This window comes from Gnatocerus cornutus, chromosome 10 (genome assembly GCF_029298725.1).
Source record: "Gnatocerus cornutus isolate USDA-ARS CGAHR chromosome 10, icGnaCorn1.1, whole genome shotgun sequence".
Classification (NCBI taxonomy): Eukaryota; Metazoa; Arthropoda; class Insecta; order Coleoptera; family Tenebrionidae; genus Gnatocerus; species Gnatocerus cornutus.
The window spans coordinates 7,977,581-7,995,630 of record NC_142242.1 but is presented as its reverse complement, the minus strand read 5'-3'; the positions used below and the strand labels follow the sequence as shown (position 1 = coordinate 7,995,630).

General features: G+C 31.9%; 1 long non-coding RNA gene across 1 annotated transcript in view; it reads right to left on the bottom strand.

Moving 5' to 3' along the window:
• Positions 1-18,050, bottom strand: part of LOC148167592 (uncharacterized) — a 52,786-nt gene that overhangs the window by 24,485 nt on the left and 10,251 nt on the right. The window lies entirely within an intron of this gene.

Sequence of the window (18,050 nt, the reverse complement as noted above, 5' to 3'; positions counted from 1 at the left end):
TTTGAAAATTGAATTAAATAGCAAATCACAGCTTTGGAGTTCTTCAGGTAAAATCCATTCCTTCTGTGGTGCTGCTTTAAAAATTTATAGAAAATTTCGCTGATCTCGTAACAAAATTCTTCCAAATAGAATGTGGTTTAATAAAGTGCAGTTTTACTTAAAGAAAAAACTTTAAAATCTCGCCGAAGCAGCCATATATTTCCCAATTAATTGCGCTCTCTAAACGATGAATACATCAGCGCATGACGTTTCCACATTAAAATAAAGAATGATGTTTTTCATAACATGTTTTTTATAACGACGAGCACCATTCAAATGTATTGGAAAATGGAAAATCATGGTATCAACCCTTATTTAATCAATGCACATTTAAAAAATTCCCGGAATAACAAGTGAATAATTTTTAACCATTCGATTCGAATTTATTTCGCAAAAACGGGTTCATTTAATTGGATTACTGAGTTTTTTGTGACATATTTCCAACAAAAATAGAGAAGCTTTAATAAAAAAAGCTGCGGCTTTATGAGTAGTGCAAAGTTTTCAGTGTAATGGAAATCAGAGGGGTAGTTTTGTTAAAATTTTCCTGAAAATGACTATTTATGATGTCTGAGTGGTATTTAATATCGTATTTATATTTATAGAGAAATTATGATTGTCCAACGTATCTCAGTTCATGCAGTCCTAATTTGTTCATTTCCATAGCTTCTGAATTAAGCTTTAATTTAAAATGTGTCACGCCCCATCACTGGGTCTTTTGTACAGAGGAAGATGCAGTAAATATAATTTGTTTCATTTTCATTATGAGATTGTGCACCGTAACTTCTGTTTTAACTCATAAAAGCAGTTACCGAGAAAAACGAACTACAACAAAGTGTATAAAATCTGAAAAGCCAACTAACTGCCTCTAATTTTGTTCAATAATAGAAAGCAATTATGAAGCAATTTTTACAATGATTTTACCACTTTTTAGTCGTTATTGTCATAAATTTAAATTTGACGATAAAATTTGCACACTAGGCGTTGTTATTTTTTATGGGAATTTCAGAGGCGGAAGTAACGTGTTGAGTGACTGTTTACATATTTATGAGGTGTTACGATAAAACTATGGGAGTGTTGTACTAAAACGATAGTTTCACATTTAGAAATATCCCAAAAGTGTACTTATAATTTAAAATCGTATTTTCTTTGGTGGCACTCTATTTTAAAAATTCCATAAAAGATTTTATAGCGTTCCAGGAAGTACAGGAGTATATAAACAAAGCCTAGATGAAATCGGTTTACTCTTAAAAATCCTGACAAACGCAAGAAAAAATAATTTTAACATATTCAAAGGATCACAATGGAAGATATTGGAAAGAGGCTTTCAATAATTTATTCCATAAACTGGATTTCCTTTTGTTATGCTAACATTATGTTTACGATATGTTTCAGACAGCTAGTTTTCAAATAAAAAACGATTTTATTGGGACAATAGCGATAACTGAAAGTTGAGTTTCCTCGTTGCATTTAATAATTAAGTGATGCAAATTGTGCTCATATAAATTTTATGGCCGCACTGGTAATCGATTAGTTCATCTGATGACTATTAATATGGTCGTTTCTCCAATTTAAATTGTGATTTTCACCATATTTAGACCCCAAAGTAAACAAAAAGTAATGGAATAATTTACTAGTTCTATTGCTGACATTACCGCACTTTTATTCAATATTACAATTATGTAAATCGCATTCAGAAAATTACGTGCCTAATAATGTAGTTTTCAATAATGTGATACAAGTTCTAATTTTTCATTCCGACGTTTTTCAACCGACCAACTACAGTTTAACAAACGCTCTAGTGCGGTTATGGCTTTGACTTTTTAAATCGTTTACAGCCACCTTACCGCAAACCCTCATAAACATAATAACGCTCAAATGGTTGGGTCTCATCTAATAAATATTTTTTCCCAGCTGGTCAGTCTTACAAACCAACTCCTTACAGGTCTACATTTCGAGGTGATTTTGTTACTCAACTGACCCAAACTTACTCAAATTGATGACAAACGCAATTATATTAATTGGGGATACTAAAGAAAAAAATACGTATTTTGGAACATTTGGAAATTTGTGGAGTTTATAAGTCTTGACTGTCTTATTAATATGTAGTACCAATTTAGAAAAATTTAAACCAAAAAGGAGTATATTTAGAAATCTTTATTTGGACAACTGAAAATGTCAATTTTTTCAACACTGAATTTCGTTATTTCTAGTGCGACAGGAACGAAATTTATGCATGTTGTTTCTTTTGTTTGTTTTAGTAACCACTAATTTGCAAAAATTTAGATCAAAAAGTCGAATTTTTACAAATTTTCGTTTTAGGACCATAAAAAAGCCACCAATTTTTTTTTAATCCTGTAATTTTTTATTTTTTATGCGATTTTAACGAAATTTGTGGAAATTTTCACTCTCAACTGCCTTATTAAGAGCGTCGATTTAGAAAAATTTAGACTGAAGAAGAGAATTTTTAGAAATTTTGATTCGAGGAGCAAAGAAAAATTTTTGTTTTTTAACCAAAAAAAAATGTGACCAAAAATTTTAAACAACCTGTAAGTTCTTCATTTTTAATGCCACTATAACCAAATTTGTGAAGTTTATAAGTCTTATTAAGAGTTTTAGAAAAATTTAGACTAAAAAAGAAGAATATTTAGAAATTTTTATTTGGACAACAGTGAAAATGTCAATTTTTTCAACTATGTAATTTCGTTTGTTCTAGTGCGACAGGCACGAAATTTATGCATGTTGTTTCTTTAGTTTGTTTTAGTAATATCACTAATTTGCAAAAATTTTGATTAAAATGTCGAATTTTTAAAAATTTTCGTTTTAAGACCATAAAAATGGCACCAATTTTTTTTAAGATCCTGCAATTTCTTTATTTGTAAAATGATTTTAACTAAATTTGTGGAGATTATCACTCTTGACTGTCTTATTTAGATACAGTGCCGATTTACAAAAATTTATAGCGAAAAGGAGAATTTGTAGAAATTTTTATTTCGAGTAGCTAAAAAAAATTACAATAAAAACTTGAACGCGGTTTAATTTCCACATTTTTGGTGTCACAAGAACGAAATTTGTGGGCGTTAATTTTAAGGTTAAATAGTCCATAAAAGTTGTTGAATTTGGGTTAATTTTAACATATCTTTGTTAGCCATTATTTCTAGTAACGTATTATCTTTATTTTTGTAAAAACATTGTTAATTTTTTTTTGTAAGTTTCTATTACTAAGTGGGACTTAGGTCCAGATAATCTAATTTTTCTTAGAAGCATAAGGAACCTATTGTAAAAATTACGACTATTACGCACGATTTGAAATAAATAGTCATCAATAACTCGCAATGCGCTTTTAACTGCATATTTGAAAAGAGATTGAGAATATTTATTACGGTTCATTTCAAGCCAGATGAGACCCAACCACTTGAGGGTTATTATGATTTTGGGGGTTTGCGGTAAGGTGGCTATAAACGGTTTAAAAAGTCAAAGCCATAACCGCACTAGAGCGTTTGATAAACTGTACTGATTAGCTTATCGCATTTATAACTCGGACTAATTTAATTTAAATTTGCCTGCTTTCATCTCAATTACAGATAACGAGATTCACCACAAGTCGAATTGGTGGCTAAAGACTGACGTTTGGTCCAAACTCGGTCAAACAATCAAATATTTTGGATAAACGAAGAAATGTTTGTTCAAATTAAACAAAAAATCAATTAAGTTGAAACATATCTTAATCGAGAAGAGAGTCTTGGCTTTTCAATGCTCGATTGCCTTTTCACAATCCATGATGTGCGAAGTGATCTAGACCATTATTCCCGCAATATCAATACATCCACTGCTCTCTGCTTGGATCGTGTTTTTAACTTTAGTCGATCTTGTAATACAATAATTGAATGGCTCCACGATTTCATCATTACCAGAAATGAAAAGAAAAACCATAAACATGACGTCTAATGAAGATATTACATCGATTTCAGATTTCCAGTACCTCGAATTTTATTTTTAGTTCTCGGGTTAAAGAACGAAATATTCTAGGAACTTATTCATATAAGATCATATCAAAAACAAATTTTGTTTAAAAATGTATCCATCTATTCTAAAATTCACCTGAAAAATAGAACAACAAAGAAAATACGGCGTAAGAGACATTGTTACAATTTTTACATATTTCCTTTAAAGTTTGCATTTTTCGTGCATTTCGAAATGTCACCGATTCCGAAAAAAAATTATTATGACTGAATTAATCAATATCAATGTCAGTCCAGGCCATCAAAAAGTTGGGAATAAAAACGCTAATGAACAATAAGCAAAAAAATTCTTTATTGGAGTTTTCGTCAGTTTTGAAATAATCGTGGTAGAGATAGGTTGGTTCTACTTGAATTATTTTGAATTTGATTTTTTTATTCTTTGGCAGTGGTTTCTTCAAAAGTGTGATAAACCGAATTTAGCGTGATTGTTTAGTGGAGGACATTTGAGCATTTTTCGTAATAACTTCAGGTAACTTTATTATTATTTTATTTCTAATTAATAAAATTAATTTTTTGCAATACCCAATTTTTGAAATGTTTCAATTTAGTCCCATAAGCGTCAATAACAAACAGGTAATCCAGGGAGGTTCTGTCTCATTCGAATTTCGATATTTTTTTACGAAATCATTATCTACATCGGTGTCTGATATTGTATTACCCTGTATTACCTCTAATTGTTTTTAGACATTAATCTTATTTTTATTTAAATTAATTATCTGTCATACTTTTCTCAAAAAATGGAATGACATTTAAAAATACCGATGCTAAAGTCGTTTAAAATTTGCAATAACAGTTTAGTGTTATTTTTAAGAACGCTCTCGAGAGCTTCCCGACTTTATAAATATTAAATAATATTATTTTAGTGCTGCCACTATTTTGCTACAAGTTTGAACTTATGTCTTCGTAAAAATTCCAAAATAATAGGCATTTCGTGTGTTCGTGTTAGAGAAATATGAGTTCGCAAAGCTGCCAAAATAAGTATTTTACTAATAAAACCTCGCCAACAGGACTAAGCGCATTGCAGATTTTCAAATTTACTGTTGTTAGTAGTTGGACAGAAAAAATAAAAGCAATGATTTCTAGAAGCGACAGAAATATGACGAGACGATTTGAGGATAATCGTAAAATGTTGTTTTGTTAAAGGCAATTAAAAAATTCCAGTTTTGGAACAACAAAGTGTCGAGTGTATTATTTATATTCAGCCTGTGTTTCTCTCTTCGAAAAGCGCCATCCATTCTTGGATATTACATTTTTATTGCATGATTTAATGCTGTTGTTTTTCCTCTTTGATCCAGCTTACATCTCCGATAATAACTTTTTTCCCTCTGCACTTATTTTGTTATTAATTCAACGAGTTAAAAACTTCCGTGTTAGTTAAATTAGAAAAAAGCCAACCAGAGCTTTCAAGTATTCTGTTTGTGACAAACTAGTACTTTCGTGAGATATAACATCTCTTTAAATATTCTACAAACTAATTTAAATATTTGAGAAAGTGCTCGTTGTAAACTTCGCATCGATTTACTATTATAGAACCCTGCAATGGCATAAATCAAAAATAATTCGCCGTCTTTATCATAAAATGTAGTAAAGTGATCTCTGAAAAATAGGAGAAAGTTGGCTCTCAGCAAATAATTTATCCGGTTAGATGGAATTTAGAAAATAGATCATTCTCTGGAAAGTAAAATTTTCTTCGATACTTGGAGTTTTAAAAATAACTCGTTCAACTTTTTATGGTTATTAAATTATTTACTTTAAACTTCGAGATTTTATACTCCCATAAATCTACACCGAGTTGAGGAAAAAAAAATTGACCTGATTGCGATGATAAAATTCAAGTACTGTAAACTTGAAATTTCATCGTACTTCAGAAGTTACATCCGTGTTGATCTAAGACTAAGAGTACTTGGAAACTATCCAAACAATATTCAACGTGTATAGCCAAATCTATATCGTCTATCTTAGTCGAAACACTTGATAACAAATTCATTTTATTTACTTTAAAAATGTTGCTGCGTTTGTATAATTTTTATTTTTAGATATCAATTTTACAGAGATCAAAGTGATGGAATACGACTTTCAGACTGAACAGAAAACTGCAATATGAAAAATAAGAAAGGGTAGTGGAAGCTTTTGTTATCAAAGAACCCAAAGTATCAAAGTATTTCGGGGTTATAGTAAGAATTTCATTTAAAGTCAAAAACAAAAGGTGTCCAAGCGAATAAAGATACACTCCAATAATGCACAGATGGAAGGAAGCAAGAAAACAGCAAATAAATAATTAAATAAATTTGCATCCAGCTGAAGTTAATAACGTTTGATTCGACGAATTTCATTGTTACAAACTGAAATAAATGAGAAAAATTTTCTATCTAAGATAACAAGTTTGTAAATCACATTGTATATCGTTGCTGTGAATTTAAACTTGCGGCGTGTGTTCTTTGTAAATATTTAAGAAGTGAAGATAGCTTCAGGAATGATTTCTCTGTGTACCTAATCGACTTAGAACACTCGGTACATATTTATATACTCTGGTTTAAATCTCTAACGCGCTTAGTTAAGTAATCAGGAGACACATTTCTTATCCAAGTTTCATTTAAGATGGGAAGGCTACTTAAAAAGCTATTTAGTATAAGGCTTTTTACGTGGGATCAAATATTCATAATGCATTAAAATATAAGTTGGGAATAAAATTTGAAAAGTTGTTTCATAACTTGATGAGCTGGTTACCTTGCTTCAGTGTTCATCATGATAAACAGAAAGTCAACTTTGTTTGCGAGCCATAATCACACACTTTTACCTAAACTTTAAACCTCTGGATAATAATAAGGAGCTCCTTGAAATATTTATGGCAAAATGAGACGACTATTTGCATTTAGGATCTCGGAAAAACTTTGAATTCGCGATTAATATGGTAAAGAATTTACGCACTTTTCTGAACTGTTGTGGATTTTCCTTTGCAGGCTCTTGAGTTTGACGACGTCTGCGTGTACATATACATTAACTTCCACAATTGAAAATAATGAAAACAATAAATCTCAGGGTTTGTTCGTCAAGAAACTGGAATTACCATGAACTGAAATGTAAATAACCTGAAAATGCAATCTAAACTCTCCTGTTATTATCATTGTTTCGTAACAGTTACTTCTCGTAATTTCATATTTAAAGAAACAACTACAACCGAAATCGTAATCTAAAACACGACGGGAGGCTACACCAATATTAAATCTTGCGATTTTATTTTCACATGTTTAGCTTAGTCAAACATTGATTAAACTGGGAGCATAAAAGATGTTGTTTAATTTTGCACAGAAAACAAGTGCGGTTAACGTTTCTTGTATTCTTTACGACATTTTTTTCAACATCTTTTATCAATTCAAACGTAAAAGAACGTTTAATTGAAGTTTCGTCCGACAACAAATCCCACAGTAAAAATATGTGGCTACCACAAAGCTGAGAGGAAAAAGAAAGCAGTAATCTCCTTCTTAGCGTGTTATAATAAAATGGCAAGTTGAACTGAAAATTGTTCTATTCAATTCTGTATTTCTGCTCCATACATCATCACCTTGTTACAAACCTTTCCTATTCGTCATACTTGTCCAACCTTCTTATTTGCCTTTCTTGTTGGCTCTTTTATGTGTGCTTTCACCACCATTGTGAAAAACTCTTTTCGAATATAATTGTGTTTGAATTATATTTACAATTTCAAGTTGAATAGTTTGAAAACAAATTAGGTCACAAAGACCATCGATGATTCATTTTGAGGCTTTTGTAATCTGAAACAAAAATTCGCAGTGTTTCGTAAATGATTTAATTAGATGTAAAAAAGAGAATCTGTTTGTTGGCTCGTAACAATTTCACGCGAGTCTCCTGTTTGTTTGATCCACAAAGGATAAACGATAAGTGGGAATTTCACCTCAAGTTTTCGGTATCCACATCAAATTACAATCACGCGTAAACAAACAATGCGGTAAATTGTTCTTTGAGGAGTGTTTTAAATTCATTAGAACGATTTGATATGTGCTGAAATTGAAAGAATTGCATATCCTCGGGCGCGAAATTTTGTTATTACTAATTTTGTTTGTCCAAAATTCAATCAAACCAATTCATTCTTGCTATGAAATACGTTTACAAAATTGTGTTGATGTTCTCTCGATTCCATGTCAATAGATTTGGAATCCGTTTACTTTTTTCGTGGGTTTTGCAGTTCTAATCGCTCTGTGTGATGCTGTTCCAATTTTCTCTGTGTAAACAACTTGAGAATTGGAATGCAGACAATGCTTGACATTTCAATCTGTCGCATAAAACTCAAGCTCGAATAACTATATATCATGTGCTTTTTTTTACAATTAAATTAGTGAAATATAAAGCGTACGTCACTGTTAGTTTAATTAGAAACGACGAACTCCGATTAAGTAGTTTTTTGCACAAAGATCCTGTCTTTCAAATACGCCAAGTTTCACGTGCAGACTTCGTTTTCTGAAAAAAGTAAATTGAATAACACCGCACCCTACCTGACGTCAGATTTTCAATTCCCGTTAGTAATTTCGGAAACATCTTTTTAATTAACCCTTAATTTTCTGATTAGTTTCTAGGCAACAAACGGTAACACTATGTCAACAACTTACCATTAAGGATTAACGCTTGATTTGCACTTGCCTTAATGTTAATTAACGAAGCGAGATACTGATGGAGATGAATATTTCAATAGTACAAGAAACGACGAATAATTATAATAACTTCACAAATTCCAAGCTTCACGTTTCACTTTGCCCATCCTACACACATTTTCAATCTTTTAGACTTAGACTGAAATGTCAACCTCTCAAGTTCCTCAGGGTGTTATTTACATTTACTCTATTGATTTCATTTCCATGTTAATATGTCCACAGAAAAGAAAACTTAGATTACTTACTTACTGATTCGATTCTTTTCTATATTTCTTTCCGTCTTCCGCGAGGCTTTTTTGTTCTTTTTGTAAGTTTAACGAATCCGAACGCCTTTACCAGTTCAATAGGGTCCATAAGTGTGACGTCACAAAAGGAGCCAAATTCAAACCACTCTTCTCTTGCAAAAATTCTATCAAGGGGTAGAATTATAAAATCTCACATCTAAAGTATTTAAATTTAAAGTTCTGACCGATAGCGCGTACATTTTATATTCGAATCGATCAGACTACTTTAGTTTAAAAAGAGAAAGAGCAGCAGGTGCAACATCTATAAGCTAGACGCATTTTGAACCGATTTCAATGCATGTGTTGGATACCGAATTGACTGTCCTCTCTAGTATCATCCGATAAAAAACGTATCCTCAGTTGGCTTTGAAAGTTCAAGGCATGTCTTTGATTGAAGAAATTGTCTTTGTTTTTTGAGCTTGGGTCTAATAACCGCCATAAAACAATCAGCTTAACATAATAAATTTTTCAAAGCAAATTGTAGAACCTAGAGATGCACTTTCTTATTTGTTTTTTTACCATTTAAAATTACCGGAATTTTTTATAAAGTAAGATGCGTCATATATTTGAGGTATATTATATATTTAATAATGAAAGACGTGATCAAAACCGTGACTAACTAATTGAAGTAACATGAGAGCACAAAATTGCCTAATTTACATTTTTTAAATTTAAAAAAAAAATTAAAATTAGTTGGAAAACAAATATGCGCCTTTTGTTCAAATGCTTACGGCTTATGGTTGATTAAGTTCCAGAATATAACGCTTTTTTATCACTGTCAGTTTGGCGTCGCGACGTCCAAGAAGTGAAATTTCGAGTTTTAGTGGAAACTTTTGCTAACTCTTTTTTTTAACATAACTGTGATAAAAAAGTCTGTTTTAATTTTAAATTTTATGCAAATTCTGTTTTAAATTTGAGAAAAAAACGCTAGTTTTCAATATCATGACGAAACACTTGTAAACTACATTTATTCCAAATTTCACAAATCACTTCATTTATTCGCCGAGGTCATTTGCATTTGTGATCGTACGGCTTTTGTTACAATCTAAAGCGAACTAAAAGATCGTTTGGTGTATGCGTTTCCAATTTTGACTAATTTGATAAAAAATCATTTTTCCTTAAATTTTAAAAACAAGTTGAATCAAATCTGAAATGACAACTGAGATATGTTTAACACATTTATATGTAGGGGGGGGGGGGGGACATAGTGAGTCACGCATTCTAAAATAATAGGAATTAACAAAAAAAATTTACTAAATATCATAGACTAATGTATTGCGAAAGATTTTTAAGGTACTTTTTTGGATTACAATAAAAAACTTACGCCATGTGAGCATTATTTTGAAAAATGAGATTAGGTGTTTGGTTCTACTATGCCTCAAAAATCGCTAAAACTTACAAACTACATTTTTAAACCGTCGCGACGACAAAATTATTGGCGATAAAAAACTAATTTTTGCTTCCGGTTCTGCATAACAAATGCATAGGAACGTGAAATAGGTAGTTGTTCCTAGTACAGAAATCGTTATTAATATAAGAGTTTTTTTTAACATTTTTCCTGTGGTCCAATAATGCAGTGCAAAGATGAAAATACAGTTCTATTATTTTCCTATTGCCATTTCCAAGAAAGAGCTATTATTTTACAAACAGCTGGACCTCTTGGTTTCGTCAAACTACCTGACCCCACCATAAATTTTGTGCTTGTGGGAGAAGTACTAATTTCTTTGGTTTGCCGGCAATTGCTGGTTGTAAATTACAAAATTTCAGCTTCGATTTAAAATATAAAATTTACGCTACGAATACTATTGGAATATTTTTTAAAACTTAGGACCGTTGTATTCAGAACGACTTGCTTTACAATCCGATTGGATTCATTTTTGATACAACAACGCAAACCGAAGTTTGTAGATAACTACAAGGACAGTATATATTCTAAATTTCAGTTTTCTAGTCCAAACCGTTTTTGAGATATGATGACTCCAGTTTACATTGCATTGCCCATAAGGATTTTAGGTAGCGACCGCTCTTAATGAAAAATCTTCTGAAGGTGGTCATGTTTGAAAAGTCTTGCAAAAAGTCCTCTTAAGAAAAATCGATCACAACACGTACTCATGCATTTTGTTGTCTAATTTTAAACATTATTTTAATTGTTTTGGATTTTCCGGGCTAAATTCGCGATATACCGGTGGTGAGAATATCTTGAGCCTTTATTGTGTTTTTTGTAAAAGTTTGCATTTTCCCATTATTGAATTTTTTGTAGGTTGTTGACACTGTTGATATCGTCTTATTATATTTTTTTGATAAAACGTTCTCCGTCTTATTAAAATGTTTAGTGCCTACGCCTCCAATGTATTGAATTTCTCTGATCCATTAACAGTCAGTGAATTACGACATCGTCGGATAATTTCAATTTGTGAATTCTACGAGATATTTGCTTCCTGTTCAAAGTGAGGACATCATGATACAAATTGCAATGCGATCAATGTGTTGATGTTAGTGTTGGTATTCCGCCTCCGTTTATCCTATCTTGCTACAATTTCTGCTCTGTGCTGATTTGCACTGTCGCGCTCTTTGTGAACTCGTAAATGCATCATTGTCGAAGGAAAGATATTGAAATTGCAGGGACGAATGACACCAACGTCGAAACCTGTGAAATTATTCCACCCCAACAGTGGGGAGCGTTGACAATAAAACAACAGGAAATAGAAAATTTCGCAAATTTCTCTAATGCGCGCACTTAAACGTTGTAGTATTTACTTCCGCCGATATATACACAGTGACGGAAATAAGCCCACGTCTCGCTGTAAAAGGGTTATTAGCAATGTAATCATTTATTTTAGTCGCACATTTGTGAGCCACTAAAATGGTGAAAACCCGAAACGGGATTTTTGATTTATTGATGCACCTGCCATCGTCAGACTAATGATCCACAATTTGGACGAAATTGCTACTTTAATAGAACTTTGAATAAGTCTCACATACATGCCCGAAAAACATATAATTTATGGTTATATTTTTTATTAGAGATTAATTATTCACCAACGACAATTATTTGTCGACACAAAATACTAATTTCCTCTTGAGAAAATTACTGTAGCATATTCTAGTCTTTCATAAATTCTGATGGTTTATCTAACCATAATGAAGCTCCCATTCTATTTTACTCTACATAAGTATTTGATATCTATGCTAGTGTGTTTTGCCTTTGAGTCTTCTAACATATTGTGTAGTAACGCTGTTGAATAGGTTAAACTTACGCTTCGCGCTCCAGTTTGCATCGATTTTGGTTTAAATTTAAATGTTCTCTAGCAATTCGTAATCTGTCTTTTCGATGTCTTTTTTGAGATTATTTTCAATTAACTTGTACCGGAGGAAATTTATTCTATATCGTGTCTACAGAAAGGCGCATATAAATATCAATGATTTCACACAATCGACGCTTCTTCCTGATGTGGTTTGTGCTTCATTTTCGTCGAAGCTCGCTTGTATACACATGGAAATTATTTTCAATTAGAAAAGGGGATGCACCCCTAGTGAAACTTTTTCCTAAGATCTCCGAATCTTTAACAAGATTTGTATTGATGCGAGAGCCAAATGAAATATCCTGTTTTTGAAACGAAGCTAAAAATTATAAAAAGTGGAATATTAAACGGAACGCATTTAGGACTAATGTACCCATTTTCACTCATCTCCTAAACTACTGTGTGAGTATCCATTAATTAGACGATTTTGTTTACAAGAGTAATAAACGCGGAGCAAGGAAATTTAATCCTTATTAAGAGGGGAATTAAAGATAAATGTGGCGCATCAGGTGCAGTGTTCCCGATTTTATAAGAGAAATTACCAATTCATATTAAAAGGTTTTTGCTCTACTTTTAAGCTCGTTTTATAATAATGTTTCAAAATGGGAGCCGGAAATAACGTAGTTTTATGTAGAGATTTTAGTAATGTGTAAAAATCGCACAAAGCTTATTTTAGTTGACCCGAGTTGGCTTTCAATGTTTGACAAAACCGTGATATTGTCCAGAACTAGTTAGTTCCAGCTCTAATTACTTAGTTTTTCCGTGCTATTTTACAAGCAGTACTGAGCGATAGCATTTATGTAAATGTAAACTTTGTGTAATATCTGAATAAGAACAGTAATGTTCTGTCCAATTATTCCTCTAGACACACATTTTGTTTTTGCAGATGTCCTAGTGGGTATGAGATTACAGACCCATTTAACCGGAAAGTGGCTTCATCCCTAAACTTAGTTTCCAAAGTTAGGATCATTGTCTGACACTTCGATTAATACAAGGAAAACTGCATTTCTATTGTCGCTGCTATAAATAATAAACCAGAGAGTTACGTTAAACTCGCCAAAAAACTTCTGAATAAATAATAAATGCGATCGTTAAATGTCGTTGATCCAGACAGCGTGAAATATTTAAAGCTGCTGATTTTCACCAATTACATCACTGTGACTTGAGTTATATATAGAACGGAGTACATTTTTAATTGTGTTAGTTCAAATCTTAAGCTGATGGTTTTTTTCTCATTAACTTTATCCAATATTTTCCGAAGGACAAAGTTTGTCTATAAAATTGAACGACTCAGTGGTGTGCTACTAATAGTTATTTATTAAGTTATTAAGTAAATTTATAGCTACTTTGGGGAAGACTACTAACCTTGATATCAACAGTGACCCAAAAATAGCCTCTGATTTGTTCGAAATCAATAATCAGCGAAGCATTTTGCGTAATTCCGCCTTTTGTATTGTAGTGAACGGGTCCGTATTAAAAATCTTTGTTCGATTTTCAAAGTAATTATGACAAATGTAGGAGCGATGGGACCGACGTCTCTAGAGCATCTGTTTTAACTTGACGCCAGACACTCTCTCGAAACTATTGACGTCCTTGCGACAAAATCGTCGAGCTTAGAGAGAGTTTTATAACACCATATGTCTTATATAAAGGGAATTTTAGAAAGAAGGTCACACTAAAAACTGTTCTAGTTTCATACGAAAAAAAGATGTTATACTTTTACCATGAATATTTCCTAAAGCACCGCCAGGAAATTGATCTCATGCTAGAGTAGGTACACTCTCAAGCGGTTAAGTTTGTGTTTGCGGTCAAAAGCGTGGCGCAACTGTTGAATTAAGCGCTTAATGCACAAGAAACATAGAAATTTTCATTTTTTAAATACAAACTTTAGAGATATTATATTCGGCAGTTATCCGAAGCGACAACGCTGCAAATGTTACGTATACAAACGAGAATGTTTGCTGGAACTTTTCCTATTCCGGTTTACTTACACCAATTCAATGCTGTAGTGGATGTCCAGAATGGAACTCTGGATATCGTTTTCTATACTAAGTTTTCCATCTGCTGCACCAACACAATACAAGAATTATATCGCTAAATACATTTTCATTTGGGGCTAAGCACGACCCGATACCGATTGTCTGGACAATCATGGTACGTGTGGAACTTGATTAATGCTTCTTTCGATAAATGAGACGCAATTACTTAAACGGACACTGAGAGAAAAATGGTGGATGCGCTGGGCTAATAATAAACATGCTCATGCGTAAAGTAAAGAAATTGCAAATTGATGCATTTGACTTGTGAAAATTAGGAATACTTTTGTAGAAAATGACGGGAACAGCTGTCAGTTGCAACAGAATCGAAAATACGTTTTAGCCAAGCACTAACGATTGCCAATTTACCGTCTTGACAAAACAAACAAATTATTTACTTCACAAACACTCGAAAATCCATGCGATTTACAGTTATCAATTGATTAACCGTTTTCATGCAAAGTTAAACCGTCGTTACTACATAATAGTTTGGAATTTAATTGTCAGATGCAGTAGTTTGCGGCGGAGTTCAACTAATCGAAGAAAATTGACCTTTCACTGTAATAACATTTAATAATTATTAAGTTGCACCTTATTTATGACCTTTGACGCAATTTCTTTCTTCAAACTTAATTTCATAAAAATTTGATTAAGCCGCGTTTGAAATGTGACAGCCTAACAAAATTTCCTTCTTTGTAGAGGTTAATATCTGAAAAATTTAATGCGACTCCGCAACTTTACTTCATTTCAAGTTTTTCTCGTTCAGTCGAGAAAAAATCCACATGACCTAAAATAACTTAAATGACTTTGTAACATTCAGCTTAGTTTTTAAAGTTGCATTTAACTGTTCTCATTTAAAGTCTAACACCTCACTCAATTTTAATTAACATGAGTCATTACAGCTCCAGTACAAATATTATCCAAAAATTCTTGACTATTGTAATTACCAAAGATATTTCAAACAATTTCAGCGGTGATGAAAAAGAATGAAACTACATCGAATTTTTCTACTTCGTATTCTGCGGTGACGTTTTGCATTAGGTTATTAATGAAGTTGGTGACGTGTTGAGACGCTACGAGACGCTCACTGACTATATTGGCTCCGGTTAATAAACAAAAAAATAATTTTGATAAATTGCAAACATTATTGACTGTCTTATCGAGATTTATTGCTTCAGGATTGTTGTAACGAATAAAATTCAAGTGTGAGACATAAAGACGGAATATGACGAGCTGAAATGATCGTAATGCCACAAATCAAAATCATTCTTTTTGTTGTCATTTTCCATGTGAGAAAGCAATTAAAAAAGAAATGCCTGTGCTGTTATTAAAAAATAACTTCCTGTTGTTGCTTCCCATAAAAGATTATTAAGATATCTCTAGCACTTTTAAGTACTTTACGTGATGTTTCAAGCCTGTACTTCAATATCTTGTCTTTACTGCTCCCGAGAGTAAAACTCTAAGAAGTTGTACTGTATTAAGTATAGATACTACAATTTTTGTCATTAAGATGTCTGCATCGATATTAAGGTAAGAAGTGGAATACATACTCTTAATTAAAATGCGGCTATAAAATAAAATATTCTCTATAATTATCGCATGGCTGCAAGCTAATAAAAGAGTTTTATTACGGAAAATCATTAACTTCATACCACTGGAAGAATTTTATTACATTTCTGATACTGCATAAACGAAAGGGTCTGCTTTAAGGCTTTTACATCCTTTGCAAAATACAAGTTTGCATTTTAACGATCATTATAATGGATGTGCGCAATCTTTAATCGGCTTACAAACGCCTGATTAAATAACACAGATATAAATGTACTAACAATATACAGAATAACTAGTCTAGCATGAATGCTCAGTAATATCTTAATCTCTTTAGAGCAACGATCCTAGACGTTGTTATCGACCAAAAGAAGCTACGCTATAAAATATCAATAACTAAAATCAAGCTAGATTTTCCGACAAAAAGCTCATTACACGAAGTTTGGGAAAAGAAAATTTATATGAAACTTCTCGGTTCATGTTAATACTTCCTCAAAGAACTAACAATTTTAAGCTACAATTACATCGAATTCGGGTCAATACAATTGCTATTGCTAGTTAGACAAATTGCGATGGCAAGAAAAGTTGTTTATTTCTTTGACGCCGATTCGTTTTTCCGTCAGCTAAATAAGAAAATATTGTAGATACTTTCACGACACTTTGATTATTTTTTTAACTTGTTGTTATTGTAGGAATCTGGATTTGTTCTTTCTAAAAGTCGAACGCCAACTTCGAGACGAAGAAACCCTTTTTATATTGTGATAAATAAACAGCAAAACTAGCAATTTTCATTTTTGATTTTGGGTTATAAAAAGTATTAAAGAAGCAAATTTTTACACTTAAAATCGATGTTTGGTTTTTTGAAATGTTCAAAGAGATAATAAGAGATATTTATTACAAAGTGATATGCAAAACGATAATTTTAATAAAACAGCTTTAGTGATAAAAAGTGATCGAAATCACCTAAATTTCCATTTCTAATGTGTAGTTTCCCGGAACGAAGCCTTTGCCTTTTAGCAAGAATTAATTCAAACAGCGGTCGATACCACAGGCAACAACAGTGTAAATTTCCGTACAATGCGAAAAGAAATGTTTATTCAAAAACTAGAACAGAGGTATTTGTTTTTAATTATTAACTGCGTTCACAATGAAATTAATTACCCATTTTCCTATTTCATCGCGACGATTATAAACATTGGAGTTCAGTATGAAATAACACTTTTGATAGCGTTTATGATCAAGAGAAAATTTTAATGTTACGTAATTGGGTTCCTTTGAGTATTTTTTCAATTATAATTTATCATCATACGAATAAATTTCTCTGAAAAGTTCATTGCAAACAGAATTTGTACAAGACAAATAACTGTTATAATTTGTAATCTATAATCTATGTATCCTGGAATTATGCACGTTGTTTATGAACAATCGTGGTTAATGCTGGAAATCTAGATGCATCCGTCCATATGTGACTAGCTTGGTCTATGCAAAATCAGATTATATTATTGCATCATAACATAAGTTATTATTTACGCGGGATTAACAATCATCCATTTCACGCAGTTTTGTTTAAAATAAACAGTTAACTAATTGCGATTTTGATGGAATTGTAGCAACACAAGAAGAATAGTTTTCCCCGCTAAAATTTCTAGATGTAGACAAAACTATCGATTGTTTGCGAAGCAAATAAGACACCGCGGTAGCTCACATCTCATGTATTTTATATGTTATCTTTCTTCTAAGTCATTGCTTGTGCAAATATAAATCTTACTCTTCAGAAAAGTAGGTTATATTCTCTAATTGCAAATTAATCAAGCGTAAATTAGTAATAATTATTTTCTATGCTACTATAGATTGCGATTCGAAATAGATCCACCGTAAAAGCGAGATTATAGGGGACTATTTACTTATTTACCGTGAAAGTTTGTGAGTGCTTTCTAGTGTAGCGGTTTTTGAATTTTTTAAGACAGTTTCTTTTGTTAAAGAATCTAGTCTAATTACTAACTCTTTATTACCTCTTAAATTAAAAATTATTTCGAGACATTATTACTAACCGGAACTAGCTATAATTTAAATTGTTTGAACATACGATAAATTCTATAATAGTCATAAATTAATTAACAATTTCATTTATGTTAAAGTGCGAAATCCAATTGAT